Source organism: Acipenser ruthenus, chromosome 39 (assembly GCF_902713425.1).
Source record: "Acipenser ruthenus chromosome 39, fAciRut3.2 maternal haplotype, whole genome shotgun sequence".
Lineage (NCBI taxonomy): Eukaryota > Metazoa > Chordata > Actinopteri > Acipenseriformes > Acipenseridae > Acipenser > Acipenser ruthenus.
Genome location: NC_081227.1, coordinates 8,547,404 through 8,571,037, shown reverse-complemented (window position 1 = coordinate 8,571,037; position 23,634 = coordinate 8,547,404). Strand labels below are relative to the sequence as shown.

The 23,634-nt window shown below is 39.4% G+C and overlaps 14 non-coding genes across 14 annotated transcripts; all 14 read right to left on the bottom strand.

Annotated features, from left to right (window-relative positions):
- Positions 1-672: 672 nt before the first annotated feature.
- On the bottom strand, positions 673-744 carry trnaa-ugc (transfer RNA alanine (anticodon UGC)). The gene has a single exon. It is a non-coding gene; the product is annotated as a tRNA-Ala (tRNA).
- A 1,212-nt stretch (positions 745-1,956) lies between these two features.
- trnaa-ugc (transfer RNA alanine (anticodon UGC)) lies at positions 1,957-2,028 on the bottom strand. Its single transcript has one exon. It is a non-coding gene; the product is annotated as a tRNA-Ala (tRNA).
- Positions 2,029-3,239: 1,211 nt separating this feature from the next.
- Positions 3,240-3,311, bottom strand: trnaa-ugc (transfer RNA alanine (anticodon UGC)). Its single transcript has one exon. It is a non-coding gene; the product is annotated as a tRNA-Ala (tRNA).
- A 2,524-nt stretch (positions 3,312-5,835) lies between these two features.
- Positions 5,836-5,907, bottom strand: trnaa-ugc (transfer RNA alanine (anticodon UGC)). Its single transcript has one exon. It is a non-coding gene; the product is annotated as a tRNA-Ala (tRNA).
- Positions 5,908-7,097: 1,190 nt separating this feature from the next.
- On the bottom strand, positions 7,098-7,169 carry trnaa-ugc (transfer RNA alanine (anticodon UGC)). Its single transcript has one exon. It is a non-coding gene; the product is annotated as a tRNA-Ala (tRNA).
- Positions 7,170-8,374: 1,205 nt separating this feature from the next.
- trnaa-ugc (transfer RNA alanine (anticodon UGC)) lies at positions 8,375-8,446 on the bottom strand. Its single transcript has one exon. It is a non-coding gene; the product is annotated as a tRNA-Ala (tRNA).
- A 1,206-nt stretch (positions 8,447-9,652) lies between these two features.
- On the bottom strand, positions 9,653-9,724 carry trnaa-ugc (transfer RNA alanine (anticodon UGC)). Its single transcript has one exon. It is a non-coding gene; the product is annotated as a tRNA-Ala (tRNA).
- A 1,202-nt stretch (positions 9,725-10,926) lies between these two features.
- trnaa-ugc (transfer RNA alanine (anticodon UGC)) lies at positions 10,927-10,998 on the bottom strand. The gene has a single exon. It is a non-coding gene; the product is annotated as a tRNA-Ala (tRNA).
- A 1,118-nt stretch (positions 10,999-12,116) lies between these two features.
- On the bottom strand, positions 12,117-12,188 carry trnaa-ugc (transfer RNA alanine (anticodon UGC)). Its single transcript has one exon. It is a non-coding gene; the product is annotated as a tRNA-Ala (tRNA).
- A 1,210-nt stretch (positions 12,189-13,398) lies between these two features.
- trnaa-ugc (transfer RNA alanine (anticodon UGC)) lies at positions 13,399-13,470 on the bottom strand. Its single transcript has one exon. It is a non-coding gene; the product is annotated as a tRNA-Ala (tRNA).
- A 1,203-nt stretch (positions 13,471-14,673) lies between these two features.
- Positions 14,674-14,745, bottom strand: trnaa-ugc (transfer RNA alanine (anticodon UGC)). Its single transcript has one exon. It is a non-coding gene; the product is annotated as a tRNA-Ala (tRNA).
- Positions 14,746-15,960: 1,215 nt separating this feature from the next.
- Positions 15,961-16,032, bottom strand: trnaa-ugc (transfer RNA alanine (anticodon UGC)). The gene has a single exon. It is a non-coding gene; the product is annotated as a tRNA-Ala (tRNA).
- A 1,203-nt stretch (positions 16,033-17,235) lies between these two features.
- On the bottom strand, positions 17,236-17,307 carry trnaa-ugc (transfer RNA alanine (anticodon UGC)). Its single transcript has one exon. It is a non-coding gene; the product is annotated as a tRNA-Ala (tRNA).
- Positions 17,308-18,525: 1,218 nt separating this feature from the next.
- trnaa-ugc (transfer RNA alanine (anticodon UGC)) lies at positions 18,526-18,597 on the bottom strand. The gene has a single exon. It is a non-coding gene; the product is annotated as a tRNA-Ala (tRNA).
- Positions 18,598-23,634: the final 5,037 nt, after the last annotated feature.

Sequence of the window (23,634 nt, the reverse complement as noted above, 5' to 3'; positions counted from 1 at the left end):
TGTGTGTAGTACTTATACGGCAGGATGCTGCGGTTGTGAGTTGGAGGCTCACCGGGAGCTGCTTTTTCAAAACTTGTAATCTGGATACAAATTATCTGGATTTGTAATCCTATATTTTGTGATCGAGATTACTTTTTAAAATGCTGGGCATTTTAATCGCAATTATTCATAATATGGATAATCCAGCAGTGACATTTTCTGAACAAATGGATCAAAACGATCCAGATTACAAGTTTTGAAGAACCGGCTCCTGGAGCATATCTCTTTTGTGTCTCCCTCTGGTCCTGTTATTCTGATTAATTTAGCTTCAATGACAACATTAATCATGTGAAACGGAGAAGATAAGAAGACTTTTTTTTTGTAATGGCATGGCTAATAGATGGATGGATAGAGAGAAGGAAAGAGGTAAAAAATAATATTTATTTTTAGAAATCAAAATATATATAGAGAAAAAATATATATATATATATATATATATATGTATGTTTATAATTATAAATCAAAAGTTAGATAGTGATTAATAAAATAAATAATATTGACATTTATAAATCAAAAGATAGATAGATAAATAGATTGATTGAATGAATCCAGAAAGGGCTGGGTGATGGAAGAGAGTTTTTAATAAACAACAAATTGTGATTTCATGGAAGAACGGGGTAAAGAAATACCACCTGGAGATGCCGGGGATTGAACCCGGGGCCTCATACATGCAAAACATGCGCTCTACCACTGAGCTACATCCCCTGTTGACATTGAGTCCTTGCTTTGTGCAACTGGCCCCTTTGATTTCCAGGGTAAGCTGTGTGCTTTGCTTTCCATCCTGAAATGTGTGTGTTTTCTTACCTCAACTTTGCCGTGACAGTTACAACAGTGCAGGGCTCTGTGGCGCAATGGATAGTGTGTTGGACTTTTAGACTGGCTGTGTATTGTGATGCAAAGGTTGCGGGTTTGAGTTCCGCCAGAGTTGTAAATGTTTACGTGTGTTTTTTTGGAATAATTTGCTTCAAACCCAGGATCTCCTGTTTACAAGGCAGGTGCTTTAACCATCTAAGCCGCAATGCCCCACACTTGCCAGCTGCTCGGTGTGCTAAACTGAAGGTCTACAAAACTGTCCCAGGACTTGGTGGACAGTAAGGTTATTTTGTTTTGACAGCTTCCCTCAATTTTTCTGAGATCTCCTCACGGTGCTCCATGTGGTGCACTTGTTTTGTGTGTGGTACTTATACGGCAGGATGCTGCGGTTGTGAGTTGGAGGCTCACCGGGAGCTGCTTTTTCAAAATTTGTAATCTGGATACAAATTATCTGGATTTGTAATCCTATATTTTGTGATCGAGATTACTTTTTAAAATGCTGGACTTTTTAATCGCAATTATTCATAATATGGATAATCCAGCAGTGACATTTTCTGAACAAATGGATCAAAACGATCCAGATTACAAGTTTTGAAGAACCGGCTCCTGGAGCATATCTCTTTTGTGTCTCCCTCTGGTCCTGTTATTCTGATTTATTTAGCTTCAATGACAACATTAATCATGTGAAACGGAGAAGATAAGAAGACTTTTTTTTTGTAATGGCATGGCTAATAGATGGATGGATAGAGAGAAGGAGAAAGTTAAAAATAATAATATTTATTTTTAGATAAAAATACCTTTTTTGTAATGGTATGGCTAATAGATGGATGGATAGAGAGAAGGAAAGAGGTAAAAAATAATATTTATTTTTAGAAATCAAAATATAGATAGAGAAAAAAAATATATATATATATATGTTTATAATTATAAATCAAAAGTTAGATAGTGATTAATAAAATAAATAATATTGACATTTATAAATCAAAAGATAGATAGATAGATAGATTGAATGAATGAAACCAGAAAGGGCTGGGTGATGGAAGAGAGTTTTTAATAAACAACAAATTGTGATTTCATGGAAGAATGGGGTAAAGAAATACCACCTGGAGATGCCGGGGATTGAACCCGGGGCCTCATACATGCAAAACATGCGCTCTACCACTGAGCTACATCCCCTGTTGGCTTTGAGTCCTTGCTTTGTGCAACTGGCCCCTTTGATTTCCAGGGTAAGCTGTGTGCTTTGCTTTCCATCCTGAAATGTGTGTGTTTTCTTACCTCAACTTTGCTGTGCCAGTTACAACAGTGCAGGGCTCTGTGGCGCAATGGATAGTGTGTTGGACTTTTAGACTGGCTGTGTATTGTGATGCAAAGGTTGCGGGTTTGAGTTCCGCCAGAGTTGTAAATGTTTACGTGTGTTTTTTTGGAATAATTTGCTTCAAACCCAGGATCTCCTGTTTACAAGGCAGGTGCTTTAACCATCTAAGCCGCAATGCCCCACACTTGCCAGCTGCTCGGTGTGCTAAACTGAAGGTCTACAAAACTGTCCCAGGACTTGGTGGACAGTAAGGTTATTTTGTTTTGACAGCTTCCCTCAATTTTTCTGAGATCTCCTCACGGTGCTCCATGTGGTGCACTTGTTTTGTGTGTGGTACTTATACGGCAGGATGCTGCGGTTGTGAGTTGGAGGCTCACCGGGAGCTGCTTTTTCAAAATTTGTAATCTGGATACAAATTATCTGGATTTGTAATCCTATATTTTGTGATCGAGATTACTTTTTAAAATGCTGGACTTTTTAATCGCAATTATTCATAATATGGATAATCCAGCAGTGACATTTTCTGAACAAATGGATCAAAACGATCCAGATTACAAGTTTTGAAGAACCGGCTCCTGGAGCATATCTCTTTTGTGTCTCCCTCTGGTCCTGTTATTCTGATTAATTTAGCTTCAATGACAACATTAATCATGTGAAACGGAGAAGATAAGAAGACTTTTTTTTTGTAATGGCATGGCTAATAGATGGATGGATAGAGAGAAGGAGAAAGTTAAAAATAATAATATTTATTTTTAGATAAAAATACCTTTTTTGTAATGGTATGGCTAATAGATGGATGGATAGAGAGAAGGAAAGAGGTAAAAAATAATATTTATTTTTAGAAATCAAAATATAGATAGAGAAAAAAAAATATATATATATATGTTTATAATTATAAATCAAAAGTTAGATAGTGATTAATAAAATAAATAATATTGACATTTATAAATCAAAAGATAGATAGATAGATAGATTGAATGAATGAAACCAGAAAGGGCTGGGTGATGGAAGAGAGTTTTTAATAAACAACAAATTGTGATTTCATGGAAGAATGGGGTAAAGAAATACCACCTGGAGATGCCGGGGATTGAACCCGGGGCCTCATACATGCAAAACATGCGCTCTACCACTGAGCTACATCCCCTGTTGGCTTTGAGTCCTTGCTTTGTGCAACTGGCCCCTTTGATTTCCAGGGTAAGCTGTGTGCTTTGCTTTCCATCCTGAAATGTGTGTGTTTTCTTACCTCAACTTTGCTGTGCCAGTTACAACAGTGCAGGGCTCTGTGGCGCAATGGATAGTGTGTTGGACTTTTAGACTGGCTGTGTAGTGTGATGCAAAGGTTGCGGGTTTGAGTTCCGCCAGAGTTGTAAATGTTTACGTGTGTTTTTTTGGATTAATTTGATTCAAACCCAGGATCACCTGTTTACAAGGCAGGTGCTTTAACCATCTAAGCCGCAATGCCCCACACTTGCCAGCTGCTCGGTGTGCTAAACTGAAGGTCTACAAAACTGTCCCAGGACTTGGTGGACAGTAAGGTTATTTTGTTTTGACAGCTTCCCTCAATTTTTCTGAGATCTCCTCACGGTGCTCCATGTGGTGCACTTGTTTTGTGTGTAGTACTTATACGGCAGGATGCTGCGGTTGTGAGTTGGAGGCTCACCGGGAGCTGCTTTTTCAAAACTTGTAATCTGGATACAAATTATCTGGATTTGTAATCCTATATTTTGTGATCGAGATTACTTTTTAAAATGCTGGGCATTTTAATCGCAATTATTCATAATATGGATAATCCAGCAGTGACATTTTCTGAACAAATGGATCAAAACGATCCAGATTACAAGTTTTGAAGAACCGGCTCCTGGAGCATATCTCTTTTGTGTCTCCCTCTGGTCCTGTTATTCTGATTAATTTAGCTTCAATGACAACATTAATCATGTGAAACGGAGAAGATAAGAAGACTTTTTTTTTGTAATGGCATGGCTAATAGATGGATGGATAGAGAGAAGGAGAAAATTAAAAATAATAATATTTATTTTTAGATAAAAAGACCTTTTTTGTAATGGTATGGCTAATAGATGGATGGATAGAGAGAAGGAAAGAGGTAAAAAATAATATTTATTTATAGAAATCAAAATATAGATAGAGAAAATATATATATATATATATATATATATATATATATATATATATATATATATATGTTTATAATTATAAATCAAAAGTTAGATAGTGATTAATAAAATAAATAATATTGACATTTATAAATCAAAAGTTGATAGATAAATAGATTGATTGAATGAATGAAACCAGAAAGGGCTGGGTGATGGAAGAGAGTTTTTAATAAACAACAAATTGTGATTTCATGGAAGAACGGGGTAAAGAAATACCACCTGGAGATGCTGGGGATTGAACCCGGGGCCTCATACATGCAAATCATGCGCGCTACCACTGAGCTACATCCCCTGTTGGCATTGAGTACTTGCTTTGTGCAACTGGCCCCTTTGATTTCCAGAGTAAGCTGTGTGCTTTGCTTTCCATCCTGAAATGTGTGTGTTTTCTTACCTCAACTTTGCCGTGCCAGTTACAACAGTGCAGGGCTCTGTGGCACAATGGATAGTGTGCTGGACTTTTAGACTGGCTGTGTAGTGTGATGCAAAGGTTGCGGGTTTGAATTCCACCAGAGTTGTAAATGTTTATGTGTGTTTTTTTGGATTAATTTGATTGAAACCCAGGATCTCCTGTTTACAAGGCAGGTGCTTTAACCATCTAAGCCGCAATGCCCCACACTTGCCAGCTGCTCGGTGTGCTAAACTGAAGGTCTACAAAACTGTCCCAGGACTTGGTGGACAGTAAGGTTATTTTGTTTTGACAGCTTCCCTCAATTTTTCTGAGATCTCCTCACATTGTTCCATGTGGTGCACTTGTTTTGTGTGTGGTACTTATACGGCAGGATGCTGCGGTTGTGAGTTGGAGGCTCACCGGGAGCTGCTTTTTCAAAACTTGTAATCTGGATACAAATTATCTGGATTTGTAATCCTATATTTTGTGATCGAGATTACTTTTTAAAATGCTGGACTTTTTAATCGCAATTATTCATAATATGGATAATCCAGCAGTGACATTTTCTGAACAAATGGATCAAAACGATCCAGATTACAAGTTTTGAAGAACCGGCTCCTGGAGCATATCTCTTTTGTGTCTCCCTCTGGTCCTGTTATTCTGATTAATTTAGCTTCAATGACAACATTAATCATGTGAAACGGAGAAGATAAGAAGGCTTTTTTTTTGTAATGGCATGGCTAATAGATGGATGGATAGAGAGAAGGAGAAAGTTAAAAATAATAATATTTATTTTTAGATAAAAATACCTTTTTTGTAATGGTATGGCTAATAGATGGATGGATAGAGAGAAGGAAAGAGGTAAAAAATAATATTTATTTTTAGAAATCAAAATATAGATAGAGAAAAAAATATATATATATATGTTTATAATTATAAATCAAAAGTTAGATAGTGATTAATAAAATAAATAATATTGACATTTATAAATCAAAAGCTGGATAGATTGATTGAATGAATGAAACCAGAAAGGGCTGGGTGATGGAAGAGAGTTTTTAATAAACAACAAATTGTGATTTCATGGAAGAACGGGGTAAAGAAATACCACCTGGAGATGCCGGGGATTGATCCCGAGGCCTCATACATGCAAAGCATGCGCTCTACCACTGAGCTACATCCCCTGTTGGCATTGAGTCCTTGCTTTGTGCAACTGGCCCCTTTGATTTCCAGGGTAAGCTGTGTGCTTTGCTTTCCATCCTGAAATGTGTGTGTTTTCTTACCTCAACTTTGCTGTGCCAGTTACAACAGTGCAGGGCTCTGTGGCGCAATGGATAGTGTGCTGGACTTTTAGACTGGCTGTGTAGTGTGATGCAAAGGTTGCGGGTTTGAGTTCTGCCAGAGTTGTAAATGTTTAAGTGTGTGTTATTGGATTAATTTGATTCAAACCCAGGATCTCCTGTCTACAAGGCAGGTGCTTTAACCATCTAAGCCGCAATGCCCCACACTTGCCAGCTGCTCGGTGTGCTAAACTGAAGGTCTACAAAACTGTCCCAGGACTTGGTGGACAGTAAGGTTATTTTGTTTTGACAGCTTCCCTCAATTTTTCTGAGATCTCTTCACGGTGCTCCATGTGGTGCACTTGTTTTGTGTGTGGTACTTATACGGCAGGATGCTGCGGTTGTGAGTTGGAGGCTCACCGGGAGCTGCTTTTTCAAAACTTGTAATCTGGATACAAATTATCTGGATTTGTAATCCTATATTTTGTGATCGAGATTACTTTTTAAAATGCTGGACTTTTTAATCGCAATTATTCATAATATGGATAATCCAGCAGTGACATTTTCTGAACAAATGGATCAAAACGATTCAGATTACAAGTTTTGAAGAACCGGCTCCTGGAGCATATCTCTTTTGTTATTCTGATTAATTTAGCTTCAATGACAACATTAATCATGTGAAACGGAGAAGATAAGAAGACTTTTTTTTTGTAATGGCATGGCTAATAGATGGATGGATAGAGAGAAGGAGAAAGTTAAAAATAATAATATTTATTTTTAGATAAAAATACCTTTTTTGTAATGGTATGGCTAATAGATGGATGGATAGAGAGAAGGAAAGAGGTAAAAAATAATATTTATTTTTAGAAATCAAAATATAGATAGAGAAAAAAAATATATATATATATATGTTTATAATTATAAATCAAAAGTTAGATAGTGATTAATAAAATAAATAATATTGACATTTATAAATCAAAAGATAGATAGATTGATTGAATGAATGAAACCAGAAAGGGCTGGGTGATGGAAGAGAGTTTTTAATAAACAACAAATTGTGATTTCATGGAAGAACGGGGTAAAGAAATACCACCTGGAGATGCCGGGGATTGAACCCGGGGCCTCATACATGCAAAGCATGCGCTCTACCACTGAGCTACATCCCCTGTTGGCAATGAGTCCTTGCTTTGTGCAACTGGCCCCTTTGATTTCCAGGGTAAGCTGTGTGCTTTGCTTTCCATCCTGAAATGTGTGTGTTTTCTTACCTCAACTTTGCCGTGCCAGTTACAACAGTGCAGGGCTCTGTGGCGCAATGTATAGTGTGCTGGACTTTTAGACTGGCTGTGTAGTGTGATGCAAAGGTTGCGGGTTTGAGTTCCGCCAGAGTTGTAAATGTTTACGAGTGTTTTTTTGGATTAATTTGATTCAAACCCAGGATCTCCTGTTTACAAGGCAGGTGTTTTAACCATCTAAGACGCAATGCCCCACACTTGCCAGCTGCTCGGTGTGCTAAACTGAAGGTCTACAAAACTGTCCCAGGACTTGGTGGACAGTAAGGTTATTTTGTTTTGACAGCTTCCCTCAATTTTTCTGAGATCTCCTCACGGTGCTCCATGTGGTGCACTTGTTTTGTGTGTGGTACTTATACGGCAGGATGCTGCGGTTGTGAGTTGGAGGCTCACCGGGAGCTGCTTTTTCAAAACTTGTATTCTGGATACAAATTATCTGGATTTGTAATCCTATATTTTGTGATCGAGATTACTTTTTAAAATGCTGGACTTTTTAATCGCAATTATTCATAATATGGATAATCCAGCAGTGACATTTTCTGAACAAATGGATCAAAACGATCCAGATTACAAGTTTTGAAGAAGCGGCTCCTGGAGCATATCTCTTTTGTGTCTCCCTCTGGTCCTGTTATTCTGATTAATTTAACTTCAATGACAACATTAATCATGTGAAACGGAGAAGATAAGAAGACTATTTTTTTGTAATGGCATGGCTAATAGATGGATGGATAGAGAGAAGGAGAAAGTTAAAAATAATAATATTTATTTTGAGATAAAAAGACCTTTTTTGTAATGGTATGGCTAATAGATGGATGGATAGAGAGAAGGAAAGAGGTAAAAAATAATATTTATTTTTAGAAATCAAAATATAGATAGAGAAAAAAAAATATATATATATGTTTATAATTATGAATCAAAAGTTAGATAGTGATTAATAAAATAAATAATATTGACATTTATAAATCAAAAGATAGATAGATTGATTGAATGAATGAAACCAGAAAGGGCTGGGTGATGGAAGAGAATTTTTAATAAACAACAAATTGTGATTTCATGGAAGAACGGGGTAAAGAAATACCACCTGGAGATGCCGGGGATTGAACCCGGGGCCTCATACATGCAAAGCATGCGCTCTACCACTGAGCTACATCCCCTGTTGGCATTGAGTCCTTGCTTTGTGCAACTGGCCCCTTTGATTTCCAGGGTAAGCTGTGTGCTTTTCTTTCCATCCTGAAATGTGTGTGTTTTTTTACCTCAACTTTGCCGTGCCAGTTACAACAGTGCAGGGCTCTGTGGCGCAATGGATAGTGTGCTGGACTTTTAGACTGGCTGTGTAGTGTGATGCAAAGGTTGCGGGTTTGAGTTCCGCCAGAGTTGTAAATGTTTAAGTGTGTGTTTTTGGATTAATTTGATTCAAACCCAGGATCTCCTGTCTACAAGGCAGGTGCTTTAACCATCTAAGCCGCAATGCCACACTTGCCAGCTGCTCGGTGTGCTAAACTGAAGGTCTACAAAACTGTCCCAGGACTTGGTGGACAGTAAGGTTATTTTGTTTTGACAGCTTCCCTCAATTTTTCTGAGATCTCCTCACGGTGCTCCATGTGGTGCACTTGTTTTGTGTGTGGTACTTATACGGCAGGATGCTGCGGTTGTGAGTTGGAGGCTCACCGGGAGCTGCTTTTTCAAAACTTGTAATCGGGATACAAATTATCTGGATTTGTAATCCTATATTTTGTGATCGAGATTACTTTTTAAAATGCTGGACTTTTTAATCGCAATTATTCATAATATGGATAATCCAGCAGTGACATTTTCTGAACAAATGGATCAAAACGATCCAGATTACAAGTTTTGAAGAAGCGGCTCCTGGAGCATATCTCTTTTGTGTCTCCCTCTGGTCCTGTTATTCTGATTAATTTAGCTTCAATGACAACATTAATCATGTGAAACGGAGAAGATAAGAAGACTTTTTTTTTTGTAATGGCATGGCTAATAGATGGATGGATAGAGAGAAGGAGAAAGTTAAAATAATAATATTTATTTTTAGATAAAAATACCTTTTTTGTAATGGTATGGCAAATAGATGGATGGATAGAGAGAAGGAAAGAGGTAAAAAATAATATTTATTTTTAGAAATCAAAATATAGATAGAGAAAAAATATATATATATATATATGTTTATAATTATAAATCAAAAGTTAGATAGTGATTAATAAAATAAATAATATTGACATTTATAAATCAAAAGACAGATAGATAGATTGAATGAATGAAACCAGAAAGGGCTGGGTGATGGAAGAGAGTTTTTAATAAAAAACAAATTGTGATTTCATGGAAGAACTGGGTAAAGAAATACCACCTGGAGATGCCGGGGATTGAACCCGGGGCCTCATACATGCAAAGCATGCACTCTACCACTGAGCTACATCCCCTGTTGGCATTGAGTCCTTGCTTTGTGCAACTGGCCCCTTTGATTTCCAGGGTAAGATGTGTGCTTTGCTTTCCATCCTGAAATGTGTGTGTTTTCTTACCTCAACTTTGCCGTGCCAGTTACAACAGTGCAGGGCTCTGTGGCGCAATGGATAGTGTGCTGGACTTTTAGACTGGCAGTGTAGTGTGATGCAAAGGTTGCGGGTTTGAGTTCCGCCAGAGTTGTAAATGTTTAAGTGTGTGTTTTTGGATTAATTTGATTCAAACCCAGGATCTCCTGTTTACAAGGCAGGTGCTTTAACCATCTAAGCCGCAATGCCCCACACTTGCCAGCTGCTCGGTGTGCTAAACTGAAGGTCTACAAAACTGTCCCAGGACTTGGTGGACAGTAAGGTTATTTTGTTTTGACAACTTCCCTCAATTTTTCTGAGATCTCCTCACGGTGCTCCATGTGGTGCACTTGTTTTGTGTGTGGTACTTATACGGCAGGATGCTGCGGTTGTGAGTTGGAGGCTCACCGGGAGCTGCTTTTTCAAAATTTGTAATCTGGATACAAATTATCTGGATTTCTAATCCTATATTTTGTGATCGAGATTACTTTTTAAAATGCTGGACTTTTTAATCGCAATTATTCATAATATGGATAATCCAGCAGTGACATTTTCTGAACAAATGGATCAAAACGATCCAGATTACAAGTTTTGAAGAAGCGGCTCCTGGAGCATATCTCTTTTGTGTCTCCCTCTGGTCCTGTTATTCTGATTAATTTAGCTTCAATGACAACATTAATCATGTGAAACGGAGAAGATAAGAAGACTTTTTTTTTTTGTAATGGCATGCTAATAGATGGATGGATAGAGAGAAGGAGAAAGTTAAAAATAATAATATTTATTTTTAGATAAAAAGACCTTTTTTGTAATGGTATGGCTAATAGATGGATGGATAGAGAGAAGGAAAGAGGTAAAAAATAATATTTATTTTTAGAAATCAAAATATAGATAGAGAAAAAAATATATATATATATGTTTATAATTATGAATCAAAAGTTAGATAGTGATTAATAAAATAAATAATATTGACATTTATAAATCTAAAGATAGATTAATTGAATGAATGAAACCAGAAAGGGCTGGGTGATGGAAGAGAGTTTTTAATAAACAACAAATTGTGATTTCATGGAAGAACGGGGTAAAGAAATACCACCTGGAGATGCCAGGGATTGATCCCGGGGCCTCATACATGCAAAGCATGCGCTCTACCACTGAGCTACATCCCCTGTTGGCATTGAGTCCTTGCTTTGTGCAACTGGCCCCTTTGATTTCCAGAGTAAGCTGTGTGCTTTGCTTTCCATCCTGAAATGTGTGTGTTTTCTTACCTCAACTTTGCCGTGCCAGTTACAACAGTGCAGGGCTCTGTGGCGCAATGGATAGTGTGCTGGACTTTTAGACTGGCTGTGTAGTGTGATGCAAAGGTTGCGGGTTTGAGTTCCGCCAGAGTTGTAAATGTTTATGTGTGTTTTTTTGGATTAATTTGATTGAAACCCAGGATCTCCTGTTTACAAGGCAGGTGCTTTAACCATCTAAGCCGCAATGCCCCACACTTGCCAGCTGCTCGGTGTGCTAAACTGAAGGTCTACAAAACTGTCCCAGGACTTGGTGGACAGTAAGGTTATTTTGTTTTGACAGCTTCCCTCAATTTTTCTGAGATCTCCTCACGGTGCTCCATGTGGTGCACTTGTTTTGTGTGTGGTACTTATACGGCAGGATGCTGCGGTTGTGAGTTGGAGGCTCACCGGGAGCTGCTTTTTCAAAACTTGTAATCTGGATACAAATTATCTGGATTTGTAATCCTATATTTTGTGATCGAGATTACTTTTTAAAATGCTGGACTTTTTAATCGCAATTATTCATAATATGGATAATCCAGCAGTGACATTTTCTGAACAAATGGATCAAAACGATCCAGATTACAAGTTTTGAAGAAGCGGCTCCTGGAGCATATCTCTTTTGTTTCTCCCTCTGGTCCTGTTATTTTGATTAATTTAGCTTCAATGACAACATTAATCATGTGAAACGGAGAAGATAAGAAGACTTTTTTTTTGTAATGGCATGGCTAATAGATGGATGGATAGAGAGAAGGAAAGAGGTAAAAAATAATATTTATTTTTAGAAATCAAAATATAGATAGAGAAAAAAAAAATATATATATATGTTTATAATTATGAATCAAAAGTTAGATAGTGATTAATAAAATAAATAATATTGACATTTATAAATCAAAAGATAGATAGATTGATTGAATGAATGAAACCAGAAAGGGCTGGGTGATGGAAGAGAATTTTTAATAAACAACAAATTGTGATTTCATGGAAGAACGGGGTAAAGAAATACCACCTGGAGATGCCGGGGATTGAACCCGGGGCCTCATACATGCAAAGCATGCGCTCTACCACTGAGCTACATCCCCTGTTGGCATTGAGTCCTTGCTTTGTGCAACTGGCCCCTTTGATTTCCAGGGTAAGCTGTGTGCTTTTCTTTCCATCCTGAAATGTGTGTGTTTTTTTACCTCAACTTTGCCGTGCCAGTTACAACAGTGCAGGGCTCTGTGGCGCAATGGATAGTGTGCTGGACTTTTAGACTGGCTGTGTAGTGTGATGCAAAGGTTGCGGGTTTGAGTTCCGCCAGAGTTGTAAATGTTTAAGTGTGTGTTTTTGGATTAATTTGATTCAAACCCAGGATCTCCTGTCTACAAGGCAGGTGCTTTAACCATCTAAGCCGCAATGCCCCACACTTGCCAGCTGCTCGGTGTGCTAAACTGAAGGTCTACAAAACTGTCCCAGGACTTGGTGGACAGTAAGGTTATTTTGTTTTGACAGCTTCCCTCAATTTTTCTGAGATCTCCTCACGGTGCTCCATGTGGTGCACTTGTTTTGTGTGTGGTACTTATACGGCAGGATGCTGCGGTTGTGAGTTGGAGGCTCACCGGGAGCTGCTTTTTCAAAACTTGTAATCGGGATACAAATTATCTGGATTTGTAATCCTATATTTTGTGATCGAGATTACTTTTTAAAATGCTGGACTTTTTAATCGCAATTATTCATAATATGGATAATCCAGCAGTGACATTTTCTGAACAAATGGATCAAAACGATCCAGATTACAAGTTTTGAAGAAGCGGCTCCTGGAGCATATCTCTTTTGTGTCTCCCTCTGGTCCTGTTATTCTGATTAATTTAGCTTCAATGACAACATTAATCATGTGAAACGGAGAAGATAAGAAGACTTTTTTTTTTGTAATGGCATGGCTAATAGATGGATGGATAGAGAGAAGGAGAAAGTTAAAATAATAATATTTATTTTTAGATAAAAATACCTTTTTTGTAATGGTATGGCAAATAGATGGATGGATAGAGAGAAGGAAAGAGGTAAAATATAATATTTATTTTTAGAAATCAAAATATAGATAGAGAAAAAATATATATATATATATATATGTTTATAATTATAAATCAAAAGTTAGATAGTGATTAATAAAATAAATAATATTGACATTTATAAATCAAAAGACAGATAGATAGATTGAATGAATGAAACCAGAAAGGGCTGGGTGATGGAAGAGAGTTTTTAATAAAAAACAAATTGTGATTTCATGGAAGAACTGGGTAAAGAAATACCACCTGGAGATGCCGGGGATTGAACCCGGGGCCTCATACATGCAAAGCATGCACTCTACCACTGAGCTACATCCCCTGTTGGCATTGAGTCCTTGCTTTGTGCAACTGGCCCCTTTGATTTCCAGGGTAAGCTGTGTGCTTTGCTTTCCATCCTGAAATGTGTGTGTTTTCTTACCTCAACTTTGCCGTGCCAGTTACAACAGTGCAGGGCTCTGTGGCGCAATGGATAGTGTGCTGGACTTTTAGACTGGCTGTGTAGTGTGATGCAAAGGTTGCGGGTTTGAGTTCCGCCAGAGTTGTAAATGTTTAAGTGTGTGTTTTTGGATTAATTTGATTCAAACCCAGGATCTCCTGATTACAAGGCAGGTGCTTTAACCATCTAAGCCGCAATGCCCCACACTTGCCAGCTGCTCGGTGTGCTAAACTGAAGGTCTACAAAACTGTCCCAGGACTTGGTGGACAGTAAGGTTATTTTGTTTTGACAACTTCCCTCAATTTTTCTGAGATCTCCTCACGGTGCTCCATGTGGTGCACTTGTTTTGTGTGTGGTACTTATACGGCAGGATGCTGCGGTTGTGAGTTGGAGGCTCACCGGGAGCTGCTTTTTCAAAATTTGTAATCTGGATACAAATTATCTGGATTTCTAATCCTATATTTTGTGATCGAGATTACTTTTTAAAATGCTGGACTTTTTAATCGCAATTATTCATAATATGGATAATCCAGCAGTGACATTTTCTGAACAAATGGATCAAAACGATCCAGATTACAAGTTTTGAAGAAGCGGCTCCTGGAGCATATCTCTTTTGTGTCTCCCTCTGGTCCTGTTATTCTGATTAATTTAGCTTCAATGACAACATTAATCATGTGAAACGGAGAAGATAAGAAGACTTTTTTTTTTGTAATGGCATGGCTAATAGATGGATGGATAGAGAGAAGGAGAAAGTTAAAAATAATAATATTTATTTTTAGATAAAAATACCTTTTTTGTAATGGTATGGCTAATAGATGGATGGATAGAGAGAAGGAAAGAGGTAAAAAATAATATTTATTTTTAGAAATCAAAATATAGATAGAGAAAAAAAAAATATATATATATGTTTATAATTATGAATCAAAAGTTAGATAGTGATTAATAAAATAAATAATATTGACATTTATAAATCTAAAGATAGATTAATTGAATGAATGAAACCAGAAAGGGCTGGGTGATGGAAGAGAGTTTTTAATAAACAACAAATTGTGATTTCATGGAAGAACGGGGTAAAGAAATACCACCTGGAGATGCCGGGGATTGATCCCGGGGCCTCATACATGCAAAGCATGCGCTCTACCACTGAGCTACATCCCCTGTTGGCATTGAGTCCTTGCTTTGTGCAACTGGCCCCTTTGATTTCCAGAGTAAGCTGTGTGCTTTGCTTTCCATCCTGAAATGTGTGTGTTTTCTTACCTCAACTTTGCCGTGCCAGTTACAACAGTGCAGGGCTCTGTGGCGCAATGGATAGTGTGCTGGACTTTTAGACTGGCTGTGTAGTGTGATGCAAAGGTTGCGGGTTTGAGTTCCGCCAGAGTTGTAAATGTTTATGTGTGTTTTTTTGGATTAATTTGATTGAAACCCAGGATCTCCTGTTTACAAGGCAGGTGCTTTAACCATCTAAGCCGCAATGCCCCACACTTGCCAGCTGCTCGGTGTGCTAAACTGAAGGTCTACAAAACTGTCCCAGGACTTGGTGGACAGTAAGGTTATTTTGTTTTGACAGCTTCCCTCAATTTTTCTGAGATCTCCTCACGGTGCTCCATGTGGTGCACTTGTTTTGTGTGTGGTACTTATACGGCAGGATGCTGCGGTTGTGAGTTGGAGGCTCACCGGGAGCTGCTTTTTCAAATCTTGTAATCTGGATACAAATTATCTGGATTTGTAATCCTATATTTTGTGATCGAGATTACTTTTTAAAATGCTGGACTTTTTAATCGCAATTATTCATAATATGGATAATCCAGCAGTGACATTTTCTGAACAAATGGATCAAAACGATCCAGATTACAAGTTTTGAAGAACCGTCTCCTGGAGCATATCTCTTTTGTATCTCCCTCTGGTCCTGTTATTCTGATTAATTTAGCTTCAATGACAACATTAATCATGTGAAACGGAGAAGATAAGAAGACTTTTTTTTTTGTAATGGCATGGCTAATAGATGGATGGATAGAGAGAAGGAGAAAGTTAAAAATAATAATATTTATTTTTAGATAAAAAGACCTTTTTTGTAATGGTATGGCTAATAGATGGATGGATAGAGAGAAGGAAAGAGGTAAAAAATAATATTTATTTTTAGAAATCAAAATATAGATAGAGAAAATAAAAATATATATATATATATATATGTTTATAATTATAAATCAAAAGTTAGATAGTGATTAATAAAATAAATAATATTGACATTTATAAATCAAAAGCTGGATAGATTGATTGAATGAATGAAACCAGAAAGGGCTGGGTGATGGAAGAGAGTTTTTAATAAACAACAAATTGTGATTTCATGGAAGAACGGGGTAAAGAAATACCACCTGGAGATGCCGGGGATTGATCCCGGGGCCTCATACATGCAAAGCATGCGCTCTACCACTGAGCTACATCCCCTGTTGGCATTGAGTCCTTGCTTTGTGCAACTGGCCCCTTTGATTTCCAGGGTAAGCTGTGTGCTTTGCTTTCCATCCTGAAATGTGTGTGTTTTCTTACCTCAACTTTGCTGTGCCAGTTACAACAGTGCAGGGCTCTGTGGCGCAATGTATAGTGTGCTGGACTTTTAGACTGGCTGTGTAGTGTGATGCAAAGGTTGCGGGTTTGAGTTCCGCCAGAGTTGTAAATGTTTAAGTGTGTGTTTTTGGATTAATTTGATTCAAACCCAGGATCTCCTGTTTACAAGGCAGGTGCTTTAACCATCTAAGCCGCAATGCCCCACACTTGCCAGCTGCTCGGTGTGCTAAACTGAAGGTCTACAAAACTGTCCCAGGACTTGGTGGACAGTAAGGTTATTTTGTTTTGACAGCTTCCCTCAATTTTTCTGAGATCTCCTCACGGTGCTCCATGTGGTGCACTTGTTTTGTGTGTGGTACTTATACGGCAGGATGCTGCGGTTGTGAGTTGGAGGCTCACCGGGAGCTGCTTTTTCAAAACTTGTAATCTGGATACAAATTATCTGGATTTGTAATCCTATATTTTGTGATCGAGATTACTTTTTAAAATGCTGGACTTTTTAATCGCAATTATTCATAATATGGATTATCCAGCAGTGACATTTTCTGAACAAATGGATCAAAACGATCCAGATTACAAGTTTTGAAGAAGCGGCTCCTGGAGCATATCTCTTTTGTGTCTCCCTCTGGTCCTGTTATTCTGATTAATTTAGCTTCAATGACAACATTAATCATGTGAAACGGAGAAGATAAGAAGACTTTTTTTTTGTAATGGCATGGCTAATAGATGGATGGATAGAGAGAAGGAGAAAGTTAAAAATAATAATATTTATTTTTAGATAAAAAGACCTTTTTTGTAATGGTATGGCTAATAGATGGATGGATAGAGAGAAGGAAAGAGGTAAAAAATAATATTTATTTTTAGAAATCAAAATATAGATAGAGAAAAATATATATATATATGTTTATAATTATGAATCAAAAGTTAGATAGTGATTAATAAAATAAATAATATTGACATTTATAAATCAAAAGATAGATAGATAGATTGAATGAATGAAACCAGAAAGGGCTGGGTGATGGAAGAGAGTTTTTAATAAACAAAAAATTGTGATTTCATGGAAGAACGGGGTAAAGAAATACCACCTGGAGATGCTGGGGATTGAACCCGGGGCCTCATACATGCAAAGCATGCGCTCTACCACTGAGCTACATCCCCTGTTGGCATTGAGTCCTTGCTTTATGCAACTGGCCCCTTTGATTTCCAGGGTAAGCTGTGTGCTTTGCTTTCCATCCTGAAATGTGTGTGTTTTTTTACCTCAACTTTGCCGTGCCAGTTACAACAGTGCAGGGCTCTGTGGCGCAATGGATAGTGTGTTGGACTTTTAGACTGGCTGTGTAGTGTGATGCAAAGGTTGCGGGTTTGAGTTCCGCCAGAGTTGTAAATGTTTAAGTGTGTGTTTTTGGATTAATTTGATTCAAACCCAGGATCTCCTGTTTACAAGGCAGGTGCTTTAACCATCTAAGCCGCAATGCCCCACACTTGCCAGCTGCTCGGTGTGCTAAACTGAAGGTCTACAAAACTGTCCCAGGACTTGGTGGACAGTAAGGTTATTTTGTTTTGACAGCTTCCCTCAATTTTTCTGAGATCTCCTCACGGTGCTCCATGTGGTGCACTTGTTTTGTGTGTGGTACTTATACGGCAGGATGCTGCGGTTGTGAGTTGGAGGCTCACCGGGAGCTGCTTTTTCAAAATTTGTAATCTGGATACAAATTATCTGGATTTGTAATCCTATATTTTGTGATCGAGATTACTTTTTAAAATGCTGGACTTTTTAATCGCAATTATTCATATATGGATAATCCAGCAGTGACATTTTCTGAACAAATGGATCAAAACGATCCAGATTACAAGTTTTGAAGAACCGGCTCCTGGAGCATATCTCTTTTGTGTCTCCCTCTGGTCCTGTTATTCTGATTAATTTAGCTTCAATGACAACATTAATCATGTGAAACGGAGAAGATAAGAAGACTTTTTTTTTGTAATGGCATGGCTAATAGATGGATGGATAGAGAGAAGGAGAAAGTTAAAAATAATAATATTTATTTTTAGATAAAAAGACCTTTTTTGTAATGGTATGGCTAATAGATGGATGGATAGAGAGGAGGAAAGAGGTAAAAAATAATATTTATTTTTAGAAATCAAAATATAGATAGAGAAATATATATATATATATATGTATATATATATATGTTTATAATTATAAATCAAAAGTTAGATAGTGATTAATAAAATAAATATTATTGACATTTATAAATCAAAAGACAGATAGATAGATTGAATGAATGAAACCAGAAAGGGCTGGGTGATGGAAGAGAGTTTTTAATAAAAAACAAATTGTGATTTCATGGAAGAACTGGGTAAAGAAATACCACCTGGAGATGCCGGGGATTGAACCCGGGGCCTCATACATGCAAAGCACGCACTCTACCACTGAGCTACATCCCCTGTTGGCATTGAGTCCTTGCTTTGTGCAACTGGCCCCTTTGATTTCCAGGGTAAGCTGTGTGCTTTGCTTTCCATCCTGAAATGTGTGTGTTTTTTTACCTCAACTTTGCCGTGCCAGTTACAACAGTGCAGGGCTCTGTGGCGCAATGGATAGTGTGCTGGACTTTTAGACTGGCTGTGTAGTGTGATGCAAAGGTTGCGGGTTTGAGTTCCGCCAGAGTTGTAAATGTTTACGTGTGTTTTTTTGGATTAATTTGATTCAAACCCAGGATCTCCTGTTTACAAGGCAGGTGCTTTAACCATCTAAGCCGCAATGCCCCACACTTGCCAGCTGCTCGGTGTGCTAAACTGAAGGTCTACAAAACTGTCCCACGACTTGGTGGACAGTAAGGTTATTTTGTTTTGACAGCTTCCCTCAATTTTTCTGAGATCTCCTCACGGTGCTCCATGTGGTGCACTTGTTTTGTGTGTGGTACTTATACGGCAGGATGCTGCGGTTGTGAGTTGGAGGCTCACCGGGAGCTGCTTTTTCAAAATTTGTAATCTGGATACAAATTATCTGGATTTGTAATCCTATATTTTGTGATCGAGATTACTTTTTAAAATGCTGGACTTTTTAATCGCAATTATTCATAATATGGATAATCCAGCAGTGACATTTTCTACAAATGGATCAAAACGATCCAGATTACAAGTTTTGAAGAACCGGCTCCTGGAGCATATCTCTTTTGTGTCTCCCTCTGGTCCTGTTATTCTGATTAATTTAGCTTCAATGACAACATTAATCATGTGAAACGGAGAAGATAAGAAGACTTTTTTTTGTAATGGCATGGCTAATAGATGGATGGATAGAGAGAAGGAAAGAGGTAAAAAATAATATTTATTTTTAGATAAAAATACCTTTTTTGTAATGGTATGGCTAATAGATGGATGGATAGAGAGAAGGAAAGAGGTAAAAAATTATTTTTATTTTTAGAAATCAAAATATATATAGAAAGAGAAAAGAAAAATATATATATGTTTATAATTATAAATCAAGTTAGATCGTGATTAATAAAATAAATAATATTGACATTTATAAATCAAAAGATAGATAGATAGATAGATAGATAGATAGATAGATAGATAGAGCGAGCGATAGATACATAGATTGATACATAGATTGATTGAATGAATGAAACCAGAAAGGTGTCTTGGAATTCTATATAAAAGGAAGAGAGACTGCGAGTTCCAAACACACAGGCCTTTATTTCTTAAGTTTGCAAACTGAAAACACTCTCAATGCACAGGGTGCTAGATAATTATCGAGCAGTGTTTCAACATACAGAGTTAGATCAGTTTCTTATATACCTTAAAACTGTCAGCAAGGCAGAGATTTAGCCAATGATGATTCAGGTATTAGCATATAAGAGAAACAACTTATAACTATGCATACGTGGCATAAAACTAAGCAAGCAGATGAAAAGGATTGGTGGTTTGGGTATATACGTACAAAGAAATAAGTCTGGCTCATCCTGTTATCTTCACAGCCGAAGTTGCAGTGTAGTCATCTTGCGGTTCCTTGTAACAAACTTTATCTTAGGCAAAGCATACAAGGTTATGCGAGCAAGGTTATAAGAGTACAAAATGCCAGTACTTTTCACTCCTATTTTCTGCAACTTTTCTATTACATTCCCTCCCTTTTGAGACTAATTCTCAACCTTATTCAGAAAATGGATTCAAACACACACAATAGTACAAGTTAAAGCGAGATTTACAAATTTTAACATATAGTATAATATAAACGAAGTGACGACCCAACGTATCCCGCTTGCAGATTTTCCCCACTATCTTAACCATTTTGTTGAAAGGGTCATCATTTGAATCATTACACTGGTCATCATTAGTAAGCAGGGGCATGTTTAAAACAGTGTCAACAGTTTTAGTACATAACTTTTTCACGCAGGTTATGATAAGCAAAAACAACAACAATATCACTACATCATATATAAACCAGTGTCAGTAATGTTCAAAGAGTTCCGTACAGTATGACTGAGCATTGCCCACCAACCGTTGTCCGCATGTTTTCGATCATGCTCTGCACTCCATGTGTGCAATGTTCTTTTTGTTCTGAGTCCTGTGCGATTTTCAGCGTAGCTGTGGTTTGTAATATCTGGCTCTTTTTTTATTATCTTTAAGTTCAGTTAAGAGCCACATGAGAAACACAGTTAATATGCTGCCAAGAAAAATAACAGTCAGGACTCTGGGGGTCCAAAGCTGACTGTCTCAAGGCCATCCGAGCCGTCTACGTTGTTCCAGGGGGCGATACATCTCCCTTCGGGCTATAGGGCACTTTTCTGCAATGGCTGGCGTGGACCCACGTTGATCGTTCAGCGACTTTCACTGCTGTCTGCGTTGTCAGGAGCACCTGGAACTGACCTGTCCAGCGTTGTTGATGCCAATGCCTCCGGCGGAGGTCTTTGATGATCACCCAGTCCCCTGGCAGGAGCTTGTGGAGCGCCCCTTCCTTCGGTTCGGGTAGGGCGGCTTTTACCCTGGGAAAAATAGACTTCAGAACATTGTTAAGAGCAGCACAATATTTTACCATTTCATCCTCACATCCCATTAGGGTGAGCCTATTTTGAGGAAAAGGTGTGTTGTGGCAATGTGCCCCGCCCCTGTGTGCATTTGTGTGTTATATGTTGTATGTTGCGTGCGTGTGTTAATGTTGGTGTATAGAGATTGGTACACGGGATATAAACGGGTCTGTGTTTCACGTGTATTTAAAAATGTAGATTTATATTTAGGCACGAGGAGGGCACAAATCACTTCACGTGCTGGTAAAATGTAATGTGTGGTCACGGGAGTACACTTAACTAATTCACGTGCTGGGATTCAAGTGAGTAATTAATTAGTAATTGAATCCCAGCACAACAGTATATATAGATGCACATTTCTGTCACTCGGGGTTGGGTGTTCAGGGCGAAAGAACGGGAGAGAGAGAGGAGGTAAAAATAATAACAAGAATAATAAGTAGTGTTTCTCACCGTGTTTGTTCGTCCCTGTTTGTTAGTGTCTGTCCGTTTTGTTTGTCTCTTTATTTTGGCTACCAGTGCCGTGCCCTGTGTTTTTGTGTTCCAACCTTTTATTTTCTGTTCTGTTCTGTTTAATTATTAAATGCTGAGCGCAATCATGTGCCCAGCTTCACCAAACCACATCTCTCTGTTTAGTTATTTCCTGGCTCTGGTCTGACACCACCCACTCCGGCCGTCTTTGTGACATGTGTTCAGCATCCGCATTGGGCGTCCCATTAATACTTCATGGGGTGTGTCACAAAGACGGCTGCAGGGAGGAACTCAGACCAGAGAGAGAAACACACAGACAGACGGTGATGATGATGAGCTGAGTGCAATGGCTGCACTCAGCGTTTATTAACAAATAAATAAAAAGGTTTAACAAACAGAACACAAAACAGGACACGGCACTTGCGCCAAAATAAACAGGTAAACAAAACGGACTAGACAGTAAACAGACAGACAAACGAAACACGGTGAGTGAGACAGTTATTTACGTTCTTACTTTCTTACTATTTACTTTCTCCTTCTCCACACTCGTTCTCCACTCACCGAACACCAACCCCCAGTGAGTGAAAACATGCAGCTTTTATGCAGTTGTACCGAGATTCGATTGCTAGTCAATCATTCAATTGGAATCTCGGTACAACTGCACGTGAATTAATTAAAGTGCAATTCCCCGTGCTCACATATTACTTTTTACTTGCACGTGATGTGATGTGCCATCCCCGTGCCTAAATACAAATATACAATTTACACACACGTGAAACACAGACCGCTTATATCCCGTGTACCAATGCCTATACACCAACATTTACACACAACACGTAACATAACATACACAGGGGGGGGCACTTTGCCACATATACCCCCCCTTGTGCAACGCACACATGGCCTCAATGGCCACCTCCCCCCTCAGTCCCAAAGTCCCGGAAGAGGGGGAAGCAAGTTGTTTCTGGGGGTGGCCATGGTGGAATGTCTGGCACCCCCCAATTCTTCGTGGCTGGCAGCTCCCTCTTCCGGGGCTTCAGCCACACTATCTGCTGCCGCGAAAGTGCAGCTGGGGGAGCTGGTCTCCTGACCTCCCCCTCTTTCTTTATGGCCGGCAGCTCCCCTTCATGGAGCTCCGGGACAGTGTAGCGACCCGAGGCAAAGCAGAGGCCCCGGCGACCCCAGGCGAAGCAGGACCCTCGATGACCTCAGGCGACGGCAGCAGCAGCGGACCCTCGGGAGGTGGAGGCAGAGGCAGCTCCTGCTCCTCTCCCTCGGGTGGTGGAGGCAGAGGCAGCTCCTGCTCCTCTCCCTCGGGTGGTGGTGGAGGCAGAGGCAGCTCCTGCTCCTCTCCCTCGGGTGGTGGTGGAGGCAGAGGCAGCTCCTGCTCCTCTCCCTCGGGTGGTGGAGGCAGAGGCAGCTCCTGCTCCTCTCCCTCGGGTGGTGGTGGAGGCAGAGGCAGCTCCTGCTCCTCTCCCTCGGGTGGTGGTGGAGGCAGAGGCAGCTCCTGCTCCTCTCCCTCGGGTGGTGGAGGCAGAGGCAGCTCCTGCTCCTCTCCCTCGGGTGGTGGAGGCAGAGGCAGCTCCTCTCCCTCGGGTGGTGGTGGAGGCAGAGGCAGCTCCTGCTCCTCTCCCTCGGGTGGTGGAGGCAGAGGCAGCTCCTGCTCCTCTCCCTCGGGTGGTGGAGGCAGAGGCAGCTCCTGCTCCTCTCCCTCGGGTGGTGGTGGAGGCAGAGGCAGCTCCTGCTCCTCTCCCTCGGGTGGTGGTGGAGGCAGAGGCAGCTCCTGCTCCTCTCCCTCGGGTGGTGGTGGAGGCAGAGGCAGCTCCTGCTCCTCTCCCTCGGGTGGTGGAGGCAGAGGCAGCTCCTCCGACAGCGGGGGTAGAGCTGGTGGCAGGCGTCTCCGCTGGGCTCCCTTCAGCAGCAAAAACAGCGGCTGCTGTGGAGCCTGAGCTTCACGCCCTCGTCCCTCCCAAAAAAAAATAGGGGTTTGGGC